The sequence below is a fragment of the Trachinotus anak genome, unplaced genomic scaffold (genome assembly GCF_046630095.1).
Source record: "Trachinotus anak isolate AG129_WGS33_773 ecotype Australia unplaced genomic scaffold, CSIRO_AGI_Tana_v1 ptg000003l, whole genome shotgun sequence".
NCBI lineage: Eukaryota > Metazoa > Chordata > Actinopteri > Carangiformes > Carangidae > Trachinotus > Trachinotus anak.
Genome location: NW_027273854.1, coordinates 13,101,832 through 13,118,127, shown reverse-complemented (window position 1 = coordinate 13,118,127; position 16,296 = coordinate 13,101,832). Strand labels below are relative to the sequence as shown.

The 16,296-nt window shown below is 39.6% G+C and overlaps 1 long non-coding RNA gene across 11 annotated transcripts in view; it reads left to right on the top strand.

Annotated features, from left to right (window-relative positions):
* LOC139618152 (uncharacterized) overlaps nucleotides 1-16,296 on the top strand; it is a 36,777-nt gene that overhangs the window by 4,222 nt on the left and 16,259 nt on the right. For 5 of the 11 annotated variants that reach the window (XR_011689685.1, XR_011689686.1, XR_011689682.1 and 2 more), the window contains 3 exons: nucleotides 3,205-3,315; nucleotides 11,118-11,152; nucleotides 11,841-12,083. This is a non-coding gene — a long non-coding RNA (uncharacterized lncRNA). The remainder of the gene's footprint in view (nucleotides 1-3,204; nucleotides 3,316-11,117; nucleotides 11,153-11,840; nucleotides 12,084-16,296) is intronic. The other 6 variants (XR_011689688.1, XR_011689683.1, XR_011689691.1 and 3 more) reach the window with 2 other exon arrangements.

Below are 16,296 nucleotides of genomic sequence, written 5' to 3'. Positions count from 1 at the left end.
CATATCTGCTCACATAAACACACATGTCAAAATCTGTTTATTCTAGCTGGTACTAGTGTCGGCAGAGAGGAGAAACTGTTGCTAAGAAACCTGGCTTCCTCGCCTCTTGCCGCTCAACATCATTAGCTGGCCTTTACTGTCACTTTCCTAACCTCTCAGTCCACTGCTACTGTGGAGGAAGGGGGTTGTTTCTCAGCTTGTTCAATGGTGGGGGTTGTGCTGGAGCCAAAATTAATAAGCAGTTTACTGGAGCAATCGGTCTGGCAAAGGAAACGCTGGTGTTAGATGAGTGTCAGGCCAGTTTAATGATTGCATTACATCCCAGTGAATAGGCAGGGAAAGGATTGGATGTCTTTTACGCTTCCTTTGTGTGATTTTCGTATTGAAGATAAGACATCAGTAATAACATTGAGTTACATTGAGATTTATATAAAAATGATAAATATCTATAGATACTATAGGTATCACGTCATCACGTCTGATCAAACCACAACACCACAGTTCTGATAAAGTCAATTAGTTTTTAAGTGTTAATGAATAATGAATGATACCTAAGAGTGTTTCTATTATGAGCTTTGACTTTGATAGTTGTGCAGGTAGTTATAAATATTTTATGTTATAGAAAAATATTTAAGATTTCCACGGGCTTTAATGGTTGACTTCATCCACATAGACGCACAATCGCTTTCAGATTTTTTTTTCAAGATATTAAGTTTGCTAATTAATTCAGTGTAGACCAGTGAAACCACCACAATCTGTAACTGTTGCTGGAAAAAAGGCTTTTAAGCAATGACAATATTTGAAAAGACAACAGCACAACCCAATGTGTTCCTGATGATTATGGCACTCTCACATTTCTCACATTTAAAATCCACAATAGAACCCTTAGAAGTTCAGCATAGCTGCAGTTATCTTTGTGTGTGTGTGTGTGTGTGTGTGTGTGTGTGTGTGTGTGTGTGTGTAGTCTTATGAGATCATAGTTAGTTTGGATCTTGTGTTGACAACACACAATCTGTAGTGTTTGTTTCCATATCATTTCTGAACCGGGCATTAGGCACCGTGAATGCCTGACTCGGGCCTGTGCAGAGCAGTGAATGGAGGCCAGTTCATTAGTGAGAGGAGACGAGTGATGAAGTGGCTGGAGAGTGTGAGGTGATCATGTCACTCAGTATCACTTGGACATCATGGAGGGTGCTGTTCTCAGCTGTGTGTGTTTCCCCCACAGGGATTCACACATGGAGATGACTGCTGCTCATCAGCATATGATATGTTCATGGATACACATATACACACACATATCCCACGCTGTATGAAGACTGATACTGTCTCTCTCTCTCTCTCTCTCACACACACACACACACTACCACAAACTTGCGCACACTCATTCCAGCACACTCTCTCTAAGGCTGTCAAATGCACACAGTGAGGTGGCAATTCAGATTTGAGAGATGACATTAACTGTGACACTGACAGCAATTTGAAGACAGAACACCTTTGAGGGATTTTATGAGGTGAGGTGATAAAGTTTGTCTGCAGATAAATTGCTGTCTCTGTCTCTGTTGCTGCGCTGGGACTGTCAAAACAGCACTTTCCGCAATAGCATCTGTTTCTTGCTCCCTGAAGCCTGATGTTGTCAGAAATCTAAGGGGACTTTGATTGGTATTTAAAAGTATTTACATTTTAATTAATATAGAGATTAAGGGATGTCTAATCAAAAGTACAAGAAGCAGATTCTCATGATAAATGCAGCAGGACAGTTCTCTGTTTTTCACCAACGGAGCTCATAATAAAATCAAGGCATTTAAAGATTATTATAAAAGGATTACAATTGAAAAACTTTCTGAGGGATGGCTGTGTTGATTTACCGTAAATGCTATACACAAGGAGCAGTACAACATCTATTCACAATCAGAAAGAAGAAAAAACAACAGGACTCATGAGAATACAGCATCAAGTAGCATTTCCCTGTATTGCTTTCAAACGTGGATCATTCACAAATTGAAGATGAGGAGATTCTACTAACACATTGCTCACAAATACCACTCTTCTGTCGCCACATCTGCGCTCATCCTTATCAATCATGCAGATGCAACCTTTTAGAGCGGTGATTGACGCTTCCATGTCAAGACTGTTTCCATGGATACACTGAGATCCAATCCATTTCTCAGCTTTCCCTATCACTGGTCTAAAACCCAAACATTAGGGAGTGGTCGGTCTTCAGGACCAGCAAATGTACCAATCCCATAAACGAGGTACCATAATATGTCTTTTATTCAGGTAATTTCATACTTCCCATTTCCCAATCTAGTGGGTCAGACAGCCATCTAGGTGTCATGCACATTTCATTTAGAGCAGAAGATTGTCTCTTGCATAATGTATAATGAAATCTCAACTTATTGCCAGTGGAGAGATATCACTGTGAGAGATGTGGCATCTTTTTTCATCTCTGGGCTCAGCTTGCATTTCTCCTCAAAGATTAAATGACAACCGCTCAATATCACAGCTATTAGGGTGAGATGTTTGAAGGGAGAAGAGTGCTGTGACGTGTGTGTATGTGCATATCTGTTTGCCTCGTGTGCACATGTGTGTTCTTGTGTGTATGTGCATACACTATTTGTGCTTGTGACTCTGTGCTAGAATTTTTACAGACGTGATGTTTTTGCTTCGTCACAGTGGCCGCAGTGCATTTTTAAGGCCTGCTGATCATCCCCTGCTCACAGCCAAGCTGCTGCCTCCATGTCACTATGGAGACACTGCTGTTGCTATACATCAGCCAATCACTGCAGAGCAGGAGATGTTAAAGTTGTCAGTTAAAAGATCCTCTGTGTTGTTTGGTGTGTGCTCAGGAGGTCTGTCCCTTTCACTTTGTGTCTCTTTGTTTCTCTGCCTATTCCTCTCCACTGATGAGGTTTCCATCCACGTTTTTTTCCCCTTGTAATATTAAAGAGTATAAAAAAGAGAAGTAGGATGGAAATGGAAATATTCAACACAATGTAGTCATTATCATGAAATAGTTTTCGCTGTCACTTAGTGCGGAGAAGTTGTGTTAATGATGGAACCTTTCCAAAAAGTGCAACATGTCACGATCTGTTGAATGAACAATGACTGACAGACACATTTAGGTCAGTTAGAAGTTAAAATCCACCTGACGGTTTGATGAAAGCTGACTTTGTCTTTCTATTTTTGTCTGGTTCCTGTTTTCAGATCCTTTTGTGAGTTTCATGCGCTCTGAACTCAGACCACAAGGGCAGGTTAAGGTACCAAATTGCCATAAGGAATACAAAGACATCCTGTCATGAAATAACGAAGGTGAAGGTGAGGTGTGCTAACCATGTCAGAGCTGAGTTTAATTTTTAACTTTTATTCTTAGAAGTGTCTTGTACTTAAATGTGCCTTATATTTTACCCAACTGTCCATTTGAATTGGCAGTGACCTTGTGACTCAACTTTGACCTTCTGTAGAACAGTCAAAAATACAAAAATAAGATCCAAAAACAGGCAATATATTAAGTGACCATAAGAGTATTGTGGTTGCTTTTTAAATAGCAGTGACAGGAAGCAGCTGAAAAGAATGAGAAAGAATAGAGTGAGAACTGAGTGAGAGAAATGGGATGAGAAGGGAGGAGTTCAAACAAGTCAGGTTAGAGAGAGAAAGAGATGGGAAAGGTGAGTTAATGATCCTGTAGATGGGGGCTAATGAGATCATATGAGGTGCTCTAAGGTGCTGTCTAGACTGTGATGAAAGTTAGACACACACACACACACACACACACACACACTAACACATACACACTTTCAGGCCTCCTCCTCCTTCTCACCTGTGGAGTGGGAACAAAGACACACCATGAATTGATGAGCTCCTTCCTCCAGTATTACTGTTGTTAACAGCTTGCCTGTAGCTGTTCAGGCTTGGGCACAGACAGCTACTGCTTCTTGTTAAGAGAACTCAGGTATGCTTAGGCTAAATCCACACCACTACATTTTAGTTTGTGCCAGGCATCAACACTCCTCATCTAGTTTTTGAGCGCCTAAAACTGAGACTTTTGGAAATGCTGTTGGCCCCGTTTTAGGTTGAAAACTCTGGGGTTGTTTTGTGTACGGGCAAAAACGGGGCTAGCAGCTGTTCTGTTGAAGCTCGCATATTTTATGAAGTGAGATTTCCATGTCTTTTTTGATTATAAAGCAGGTCAACGTGCTATATTCATATTGTGGGAGTATCGAATCGCTCAGTCCACAGAGAAACGCACCCTGCCCGTATTCAGAAACTGAGCCTTAAAACGAGCTGTCAGGACAACAATGCAGTCACTGCTCTCAGCCATGCCACAAGCCCAGCCCACCTTGACCCACCATCCAACCTTGTAGGATCTGGTTCTGAATGTTTACCTGAAATCTGCTATATTTTTATTTGATCACTCAGAAAACAGTCAACCAATCAGAAGAGAGGCTCAGAGTCTCTTGGCTAAATGATCAGTTGTTACTAGAACTCCAGAGAGAAGCCTGAGAGAGGAGATGTAAAACTATGTTGAGATGGTTTTTGGTTCTTAAAACCACAATAGAATATCTTCTTCTTCTTCTTGTTTACACCGGTCCAGTGTACATGAATTGTCATGTATGTATGCATTTTCAGGTGTGATTGTATGGACGGAGATCATTTCTGATACAGAGCTAAAATGCTCATCTGGACAAAGTTAGTTTTCATTTTAAAATGAAAATATATCAGTGTGGAAATGTTAAAATGTCAAACTATAAAAGTCAGGTACAACAAGAACCGTTAAGTCATTGCTGATGTTAATGAACTGATTGTCATTAGGACAACATAAATCTGAAATCAGCCTTATACTGTGTGCTTTGCTGCCCCTCTTTTATCTCCCTCCTCAATCTTTGCTCTGTGACTGTGTGATTGCTTTGCACTTTACCAGAACCTCAATTGCCTCTGCTTGAGTTAATTTTCACTTTGTAATTGATCTGCAATTAAACCCAGAAATGTTAAAATATTCTTAAGTCTTAAAAGTAACACATTTTCAAATGAGGAAATGAGGAAATAAAACTCCTATTGATGATACAAACGATTGAGCTTTCCTCTGCTTTCCAAATTGCCTCAGAAATTACATTTGCTTGTATGGAATTGAGGTGGCAGAGAGGGAGCAATGGTGGTGGGCGTGCCGCAGCCATCTTCTCATTGTAAATGGTTTGTTGTCTTTGATAGCCAGGCTCTCTCACCTGCATCAGCCCTAAAAGCAGCGGATTAATAATGTAGGTCCCTCGCTCCCCTGAGGAACATCACTGATTGGATGGAGCACACCACTCGATGTGCTCTGCCTCTGCTGTGCCATTCCAATGAAGCATAGTGTATACACACACAGACATACAGGTGATCATATGTGGCTGTCACATTTGGGAACACGAACATGCACACACACACACACACACACACACACACACACACACACACACAGCTGCCCAGACATAGGCAAATGTGACTGTCACTGTCTGTGACATGTGTCTGTTTCTTCATGGATGTGCTCGTCATTTGTCTAATTCCATGCAGTGGAAATAATGAGCTGAATAATGGCACAGTGCCGTGTTTTTGTCCCACATCTCCATGCATCACCCAACAACTGACAAGAAATTTCCACCAATAATAAAGCATAGCAGAACAGAAAAGGTCTCATTTGTTACAGAACGCCAGTTTGCCCCCCCCCCCCCCCCCCCCCCTCTGAGTAGGACACAACGCAATCCGTTAATTTGATTATGCAGATGGTAATGAGAGTGGATGATAGATGATAGAGCAAAGAAATTCCGCAGATGTGTGTGTTTGTATTGTAGCTACATAAGTCAGCCTGGATCTGCGTCAGTCTCAGTTTGGCTTTTTTGATGTCAGCAGTGTGTGATGATGTTACTGTGATGCACAACACTGTCTTCAGGTATGAAGTGGATTCCCTTGGCTAGTGTGGAGTCCAGGTTAGGGTCTCAGAGATATTCCCCTGATAGCAGCAGGAACCAGCTAATGCAGACAGTTGCTTTTTTTTAAACAACATGTGAGGATTGTCAAAAATTTAGTTCTTAACAATATTTCACAAAATCAATCCAAATCATTTTGAATGTGTCACACAAAGCCTGAAATTGTTGAACTCCTGTTTGTAAATATAAGTGGTCGATTCAGTGTGCACAAGTAAAGCTCTACAGTTTGAAAGCTATACAAAATCATTCCTGATAAATTGAATTTTGTTGCAATTGTAGTATACCTGCAGTTGTGGAAGAAATACCCAAAACCTTTACATTACTTAAAATAAATGTGCCAATACAAAAATATAAAAATACTCATGGCAAATAAAAGTCCTGCATTCAAAAGTCTATTTAAGTAAACATGCACAAGCGTTATTAGTAAAATGTATTTAAAGTATCAAAGTTTGTAGGACTTGGCCCTTGTCACTGATAAATTATTACATATATTAATATTAATGTATCTATGCAAAATTAGCCTTTAAAACTTGTAGCTGTTGAGGAGCAGCTAAACTTGGGGAGTTTAGTCCAGTGGTTCCCAATGTGGAGATCAAGCCCAATCCAAAGGGTTGTAAGATAAATCTATGAGATGATTTTAAATCAGATTTCTTCTACACAAATCTTTTTCATGTTTTGGGATTTTATTTCTCTAATCTTCTCCACCTGAGAAACTCCCCAATAGTATTTTATACGCTTGCCATGTTTTTTTTTAATGTAAAATCTCAATTTAAAAAGTAAGTTGTGATTGTAGCTGTCGGATATATGGTATAAGTAAAAAGCACAATATTGTAGCAGTGTAGAAGTATGAATTAGCAGAAGATGGAAATGCTCAAGTAATGTACAAGTACTTCAAAAGTTTATGTAAGTACAGTAGTTGAGTCTGTGTCTGTGTATTATTTAGCTTGGTACTCGTCGTAGAAATGTCATAATTCAGGCCATTTTATTGCCACATTTTAAACCAGTCAGATGGAATTAAATGCATGTATAAGCAGCTGGACACACAAACACACACACAGTACTGATAGCTCTGACGCACTAACTTGATGCAAATTAAAACAAAGTAAAAATAGAACCGGTGCCAAAACAGGATTGATCATAGGTGGGTGGACAGCCTAACAGGATGAAGCAGCATGATGGAATAGTGAGACAACACTAATCCCATTCACATTTTTTTATTGGACATTATGCAGCTAAGAATATTTGTCGACCCTGAAACAGTTACGCATGTCACGGAGGAAATTCTCTTTGGCCATGGTTTTCATTCCCCAGCGGTGGTACCAGAGGAGGCTGTGGGACGGCTGATGGACGTGTGGGGAACATGTCAAGCTGAATCAGTACAGCGCAGTAAGAGACTGGCAGTGTCAGCTCCAGAAACACACAGCTCTGCTCAGCTGAAGGCACAGAGAAGCCACTGTGTTGTGTTTAATCCTGAAGAGAGTTTACTTTTGTGTAAAACTGGAGGTGAACATCTGTGCGAGAGGGAGAAATGTCTCTTCCTACTCTCTCCTTCTGTTCATTGGCTCAAATGCAAATGAATGATGCTCAATATTCAGAAAGTTTAGCAGGCATTTCATTTTTTTTTTTTGCACACAAGCCAGCAACTTACACAGTTTAGACATCCTCTTTAAGGAAACCAGGAGTCACTCATCTACCATGAAAGGCCATTGTGCCCTTTTCTCCCTGAAACAAAACGGCATGATCCTTCCCTCTGTCGTTCTCTGTCTCTGATTCTGTCTTACACTCACCCACTCTTGCAGTCTCCATGGTGATGATGAAGCTCATACCAAGGAGCAAGAATATACTGTAAAATGAGAAAAATTAAAATTAAGATTGAGAAAACTTTGGCTGTACTTATGTGCTCTCCTCCCACGCTGCCCATGAGTGAGTCACAGGCCTGCATGATGGAGATGAGAGCTTTTACCAAGCAAGTGAGAAAAGTGGTTGTTCTGCCAGAGTCATTCAAAGGTACAATTAGCCCATGAGCTGTGTGGCATTGCATGTTTTATTTGCTGTCATCTGAACTGAACAAGTGGTATGAATGCAGTGTGTTTGTTTTCTTTTTTAGAAAATGTTGGTTATGTCTCATGTATTTTTTTATTTATTTATTTTTTTTAACCTCTGTGAAAAAAATGCATTGTTACAAATGCCAGAATGAGAATGACCCAAAAGCTGAACCTCCCTTGACTATCAAAACAAAATGCAGATGAAGGAGCTTACAGAGAATTTTTCTGTGAAATGTTCTTACTTTGCATTGCACGAGGCCTCAGATACAGAGAACTCTTCACACACTGCAGCATTGGCCTTTGCTTCCTACCTTTGCAATTTGAGCTCAAGACCTGAGAAAATGCAAATTCTTGCTTATTCTTATTCGTTTTATCATGGAAATGTAAAACTCTTACTCACTTTATGAGCTTTACGCTTCATCTATATACTGTAGATACTTATTTTTCTCCTCCAGCATCAAGACAAGTTAGATAACAGAAGTGATGTAAGTGGTAAATTTAAACAAAAGAGGAACAGAGTGAGACAAGACAGTTTTGTTTTATGTCTGATGATGCAGTCCTACAATATCACAGCAGTTTGCTCAGCCTCAACATGTATTATCAGAAGGTTTATAAGCAAACTAATATCAACCTCCTGTTATTGTCTACGATCAGCAACACTATCAAATGTGCTTGAGAAAGAAAGAAAGAAAGAAAGAAAGAAAGAAAGAAATCAGGATGAGGGGGAGTGGTACAACAAAATGAAAGAGACAAATCGAGACAAGGGCAACAAGACAGCTGTTGTTTGCCAAAAGCTCCTAACAAACACTTTTCCAAAATATGTTGTCATCTGCGTGATTACCCGGTGTTGGCATTGTCAGCGTAAGTACTATTCATTTTTCTCTTCCTGTCTCTGCTCTTCCCTTACATAACAGAAAAAAACATAATGGTGATGCTCAAATATATTTTTCCACAAGGGCTGGACTGAATAACGCCTCCATGCTCATCAGTCTTAACAATTATTTCCTGTGTGTGTGTGTGTGTGTGTGTGTGTGTGTCTGTGTTATTGCCTGACCTTTTCTTCCACCTCTCTTCCCTATTGATTGTGAAAACAGACTTGGATTAATAATTCACAAAAACAGTGGGAGTTTTGACTACTCTTGTTGCCCATGGCAGCAAGTGTGTGTGCGTGTGTGTTTGTGTGTGTGTTTGCATGTGTATCTCCATTTGCTTGTGAGTGTTTGCGTGTTTTAGCAAGCATTAGTGTGAACCTGCAATTGCTCTTATACTTGAAATGTATATTTTACACCGACTCAAACCCTCTGAAGGCAACTGATGTCACAACTTCCAATCCCTCCATCGCTGTTTGTTCAGTCTTCACTGTGGATACGGTGAGGGGAAATGTATTGTACGGTATGGTTCAGAGTGAGCATTGTTATTGTCACCTCTTTGAAGTGTCACTGAATACCTGCCAACCTTCACATTCTGCACACATCTCGTCCTTGATCAGAATCAATGTCAGTAATTACGAGCCATTAAAGGAATACTTTGAGACTTTATTTGCTTCCTTGCTGAGAATTTGATGAGATGTACGTTTTAAAACGCATCTCTTTTGCTACGTTTACATCTGGCGTCCACACTACTCCAGAGTTTGCAAGTGCCTAAAACTGAGACTTTCAGAAGTGATGACATATACACCCACGGTCACTCTCTGATTGGGTCTTAAAACCCTCGACTACCTGTTTTATCCACTACCTGTGGTGAAAAACACATGGATAATGACTTGTTGACTAACTTGTTACTGACCTTGTTGTCTGTTGTGGAATTAAATTCTGCTTTTTAAGGCTACAACTGCCTTTGCTGTTCCTCGTTCATAGTTTTTTTTCTGCAACTACTTAACTGCAGAATAGACAATCTGCTTCCTGTTTACACTGGCAGTGTGTGTCTGCATATTGTCAGGTTTTATTATAGATTTTATTTTTTTTAATATAGACAGGGATTGTTTCCGATCATCAGACAACATCACAGACCTCCTCCCTCACATCTTTCTGAAGGTAGAATTGAGGGTCAGTGAGACACTATATGTAACCGTCCGAAATCACAGCCGTTTACCTACTGTGCACACTGAATTACGCCACAGCTCCAGAGCTAAACTTCACTTTGTTTTGACAGTAAGATAAAGCACTGAAAATATTCTAAATGAAGCGTACATTTAAATGGATATTGGATTGTTTTGGTGGGCGTCTTTTAAATGTGTCTAAAACCTACCTCAAACAACCTCACATCAAATAACCCAAACTGTCACTTTAAAGCAATATTGATGGAGATGACTGTCCAATCTCTCCCTTCTTCTTTTGTTGAATTCACTTGTCCTCCTCTTTTCTTTCCAGTAGTAAACGTATGTGATTTAGTGAAGCACTCTCAAAGCAGGCGACATTTCATCACATACGTGTTCTGTCAGCTCCTCTTCCTCCATTCTGCCTCCAGGCCTCCAGACTGCAGTATGCAGCGTATAGTATGTAGAGATGAAACACTGGTAGCATGTTGCACTCTTGCGCTGGGTTGGATTGCCTTATTACAGGTCTATCTCCTCTCAACAGTCACTACCGATCCAAGTCATTAGACAGCAGAGTGCCTGCTCTAGAGAGCACTGGAGCAGAAAGATAGGAGGGGGGGGGGGGGGGGGGGCAGATAAAAAGAAGGTGTAGATGAACCAATGGCTCACTGTCACTGCCTGTAGAGGAAAGCACCAGAGAGGGGTGGGGGGGGGTGAAACAGAAACAGAAAATGAAGACTGAAAAAAATCTGGTTGAAGAGAAGATAAATGGGAGAGGGAGAAGTGGGGACATGACGTAAAGAGAGTAGAGTGTGGGCAGTACAGAGAGACACAAAAAAAGAGTGACATGGTGACGAGGAAGGGTAGAAGATGGCAGCGTGTCAGAGAAGAAGAGAGGCAGGTTTGACTGAAGGAAAGAGAAATATGGTCACACTTAAGCGGAGTGGAGAAAGAGAGACAGTTGGCGAAAGCGGTGCTTCAGGCGAACCGAGGTGTCGGAGTGTCGAGGAGTGTATGGTTCAGTAGAGTACATGCGCTATCTTGGCAAACATCATGGCTTTCTCTTTTTCTTTTCAGATCGAATTCACTTCAAGACCTTTTTGACCGCAAAGGTAAGAAAGAGCAGGACAAAGTATGAATACTCTGAATATTATCAGTAAAATAAAAGCAACTTGAATGTCAGCAACAGCAACTTAACATTTACAGCAAGTAAGAGAGAAAAGAAAATTAAGATACTACCGAAGGATACACAAATCCAGATGGCAAAATGAAACTTCTGGCCCAGTATACACCCTGGTTCCACGACCCGAATCTGGCCCATATACTTTCACATCTGGGTAGACTCCAGGTGTTATCCTCTAGTGTTGATTGACAGCCAGAAAATTTTCTGAATTGGTCCAGATCGGGAAGTAGCATCTGACAATCATGCTGCATATGGGCCAGACTTGGATGGAGAAAAAAATCTTATGATAAGGATTTGCAAGCCTTTATATATTCATGAGCTCCACTGATGAATGTATTAGTGCGAGGCACAGGATGTCATCATTACTCAGTCGTATCCCTCTGACCTCCAAAATGCTAAACAGGGGACTTGGACACTGTGGCAGTTGCTGGAGCTACATGACAAGCACCTCTCTAACACCAGAAGTGTTAAGAGTTAAAGAGGTCAAATGTGCATTTTTTCCCACAGTGTGATGTGTTTCTCTGTGTCTCTCGGCTGCTGATCTCACTCCTGCTCCACATTGTGCCCATCATTTCAATTTCATTTCATGTTCCTTTTTTTTTTTCTTGGTCCACCAGACTTGCAAGAAATCTGACCCTGTGATTTCAAACATTTTTGCCAGCTCAGACAGTCTCTGAGGAACACAGCTGAATGGAAAGTGCTGGTACTGTACTGCTGTGTGTAGAGAATAGTAACGGCTTTGACAGCATTCAGTCAGAGGTCAGGAAAGGGACTGGCAGCTTTACATTGAGAGCAGTGACTCGAAGGACCAGATGACTCCTCCAAACATCAGCTTCCCTCGTCAACAAAGTGACACAAAGGTGAGCTAAACCAGTGGCATTTCTAAGCCTAAGCCTAGCTGTGGCCACATGGCCAGGAGTGTTTATAATAAGATTTTCATTCACAGTAAAATATTATTTTCTTCCTCTTTTTTTTTTTATTTTTTTTTTTACCAGTAGTATTCAGCACACATTTCATACATGATACTGCAGGGAATAAATAGAAGATAAACCAAAGTAATTACATAACCTACAACTACATGCACAGAGTAGTTAAAGAAAATAAGTTTCACACATCCTTACATTGTAACTACTATTAATAGGTGTTGAATGCAGTTTGAATTTTTCACCTGTTTCATGATGTGCAAATGGCACCCTGCAGATATCATTGTGTAGTGCAACCTATTGTCATCTCATCTGAAACATCTTCCAAAATAACCCAATGCAGTCTGTCCTCACTGCTACAAAATATATTGTTAAGCATTTTTTGAAACTATTTTTAAGTGGTTTATATGGTAGAAACAAAATCAAAAATAAAAGAAGTAAAAATTCTGAAATACCTACCATTCAAAATCATTTGCAAGTCTCCAGCGTTAATATGAAGTATTCACTGCCATCGTCCATTTATTCTTCCAACTATTTAATTCCAGCTGAATTCCAGACTCTACAGAAATGAACATAAGGCTGACACAACATTTTTGTGTGTTATTTTAATTGACATAATGTTAAACACATTGTTTCTTGCATGTATGGAAATAAGTGAGTCATCTTTGTAAAACAAAGCCATGAGGGAATTCCAGGGATCAAAACCTGCATTGGCAGCTGAGAGTACATATGGCTGTTTTTTAGTGTGCGCTCTACCCATACTGTTCTCACTGCTCTAAGGTAAAGGTCTCATGAATGATTTAGGGAGCTTTGTGCATCTATGACATCCACTCCTGGAAATCCCTGACCTGCAGCGTGTAAGGTCTCTGGAGCATTTCCAATAGATTTGTCTCTCAATTCAACCACATTTTCTGGTTGAGAGGATCCTGGACCGAAGAGACTTTGTGAATGTGTGAGCAATGACACGAGGATAGCTGAAAGCTCGGTAAAGAAAAGACTTGAAATGCCATTTTTATTTCCTGAATAAATTCATCCACTGACTCTCCCTATCTGTAGGTAAACATATAAAAACACAATATGGAAGAAAGAAAGTAACCCTACTTGTTTTTATCCTGTGTGTGTGTGTGTAAGATTTCCACAATAACGCAAGCAGAGGGAAACTAGCATGATTATGCATCAACACATATTAATTCAAGATTGCTTTACACAGTGTACAAGAAGTCATACCATCATTCACACCAGCATTATTGACCTTTTAAGTAGTCAATTTTTATTTAAGTTCTTTTGAAAAAAGACAATCATGGACATATATTTAACCAGAGCATTTACAAATCTAAAATAAAATACAAATCAGGTGTGTTGTTTACAAGAGATACTAAACTCTGGGTGAGCCTTTTTTCACAAAATTGTGGACATTCTGTGTATGAAACTCATGCAGGTTTATATTGTATTAAACACCTCTTTTCAGCTGTTCATTTAAATAAACAGCTGGTTCCTGTCCAGCTGAACATGATGGCAGGAGTCACGTGATCACTGGAAATTATATAAAATAGTCAATAAAATGAAAAAGACAGGCAGGTATAGCTTCAATTTTCTAAAATATAAACCTGTACAACGACCAAGTAACGCTTTTGATTGCAGTAAGAAAAATGGAAATGTTCCTCTCAGTCGGACCTCAGAGCAAAATGTAATCATTTCTTCTTGTGTTCCCCTGTGAAATGGCGTCATTTAAGGAACTTTAATTTCAGTGCACCTGCACCAGCTGAATGACTTCGGGGCCAGAGTGACTCACTGAAAAATAACATGTTAGATTAACAATATACAACCTTTGTGTAAAATCCACACAGGAAATAAAAAATTACTGCTGTCAGGTGAAATTTGATTTTTTGTGTTTTTATTGATTGTACTAGAACTGAAAAGGTCATCTATGATTTGAACATGACAATAATTAAAACGCCACTATGAACAAAGTCTGTCTGTCTCAATGAGGTTTTCATCTGACAGCAACAATGTAGTTGTCTATAGCACAGAAAAATCTCCAAGCTTGAGGGTACTATTTTACAGTCATAGGCAATAATTAAATGGAAAAAGTCCTCGGTGTCATACTTATCCTACATATTTTATCTTTAGGCATATATACCCCCAAAAGAAATGTAATATAATTTAATAGGCTGCAGCATTGCAAGTGAAAAATATAAGTGCCACAAAAATCTCTATTTTTTCTAAATTTCAAATCAATTCTATATGGATGTTTATGATATATTCTATGTGAAGGTATGTTTCAAAACCCACAGTCATAGACAGCAGATGTTATGATGTTACATCCAGGCTAGCCTCCATTAGGTAACTTCAATAACTCAATTTAGTGAAGCAGCATGAGAACTTCATCAAAAGGTGGTTTCATCCATATCCGTAAAACTCATCAATGGTCTCTTCTGAAGTCATTTTTTCCACATCCTAATTGCAATGTCTGCAACTAAAAACTTCTACAGTGTCCCCTCCTCTCTGTCCCACTGTTAAATACAGACATGTTTGAGCTAACGCGCTAATTCTTTCAATCCGTGATGTTTGGTCTGCAAATGGGCCAAAAAGGCTTACGGAAAATGGTGTGTGCTGAAGGCCACTAAAAACATGAATATACAACAAAGCCTAGAATTGCTTTCAAAAAATTTACCATACTTATCTAAACACGTCAAGTGAGCCACGCGACATACTGTTGAGTAAGGCTCAGCTCCAAGGCTGGACTAGTTCTGGTTTCACTTTGGCTCTCTATGTGGCTATGAATTTAAATTAACTGTTCGCCAAGCCATGCCTCCCTTAGTTACTGTTTCTACACATGTCAAGCTTGTCAACCCATATTTACCACATTTGACATTTGGAAAAGGTTTTTTTTTGGGGTCCAGGTCCTTGATTTCAGACAAAAGTAGACAAATGCAGGTTTCTCATATTTAGCCAGTGACAATCAGTTATGTTAGCTGCAATCACAAGTATCACTGTCTGATTTTAGTCGCTGCAGCTAATTAAGCTAACATTCATCTCACAAGTTGGTTTAAAACACTGTGACCGGAAGACTATTTAATATTTTGGTGATTCATTTTAAAAAGAGAAGATGTAAAAGGGTACTAAATGTGCATTTGATGGCTACATACATTATATTGTGCTAAAAGACAGATGCTAAAGCTAAAAGGTCCCGGGCAAAAAGTTGGTATCCTCCCCACTTGAGAATGCCACTGACTTGGGAAGTAATGCTGGGTTAGGTTACTGTCACTGTAGCCTACTGAATAGTTAGCCGGACATGGTAGCATTTGCATCATATGTTTAATCCAATTCTTACACATTTGTACTTGTGTGTTTGACTTTGGATGCTCTTTCTATACATATGATCACTTAACTACTGCCCCATGCACACTGCTCTGACATGGAGAGAAATCTTGAGCTGCGCAGGAGTCTTGTTTTCACTGGACAATTGCTGTTCAGGTTGGCGGTTAAGTGAACAGTCAGTTATTTTCTAAACTTCGTATATTTCTGGTGCCTTAATTTTTTTTTTTGTTTTATGGTTACTAAAAGCACAAAGTACATTTGCTAACATTCAAAGCACAACCCAGAGGTTTGGCAAATACTATGGACAATATTATGGATTAGAGCTGGACTTAAGTCACCAGGGGTCTTGAACATTGAACTGAAATCAATGACTGATGTCAACAAGGGAGAATCAGGCAAGCGGTCTCTCTGTAGACAATGAGACTTATTGATTGTAGAAAGTCCTTGGAGAAAAGAAAAGACTGCAGTGACAGTGGCCCATTACACTAATACACTTCATTTTAAACAATGTGTTGCAGTGCAATGACTCACTGTTTTATGTTTTTTTCTTTTTTCAAATCTTGCCTGGTCTTCTATTCCTATATAACTGAATTATTAAGTCTTAAGGTTTGATCATGTCTTGTCAGTTTGTGGTCATGTTGTCATTTTCCTAGGTCTCGTCCATTATCTGAAAATCATTTTGCCTTCATTAGATAGACAGATATACACTGAGTACAGTTGGACAGGGTAGGTATCATAAGATCAGCCACTAAACCATATACAAAAATTTTACATAATAATTTTTAATGTGATTGTCCAACAGTGTAGCATTCCTTGCATTGTAACGTGT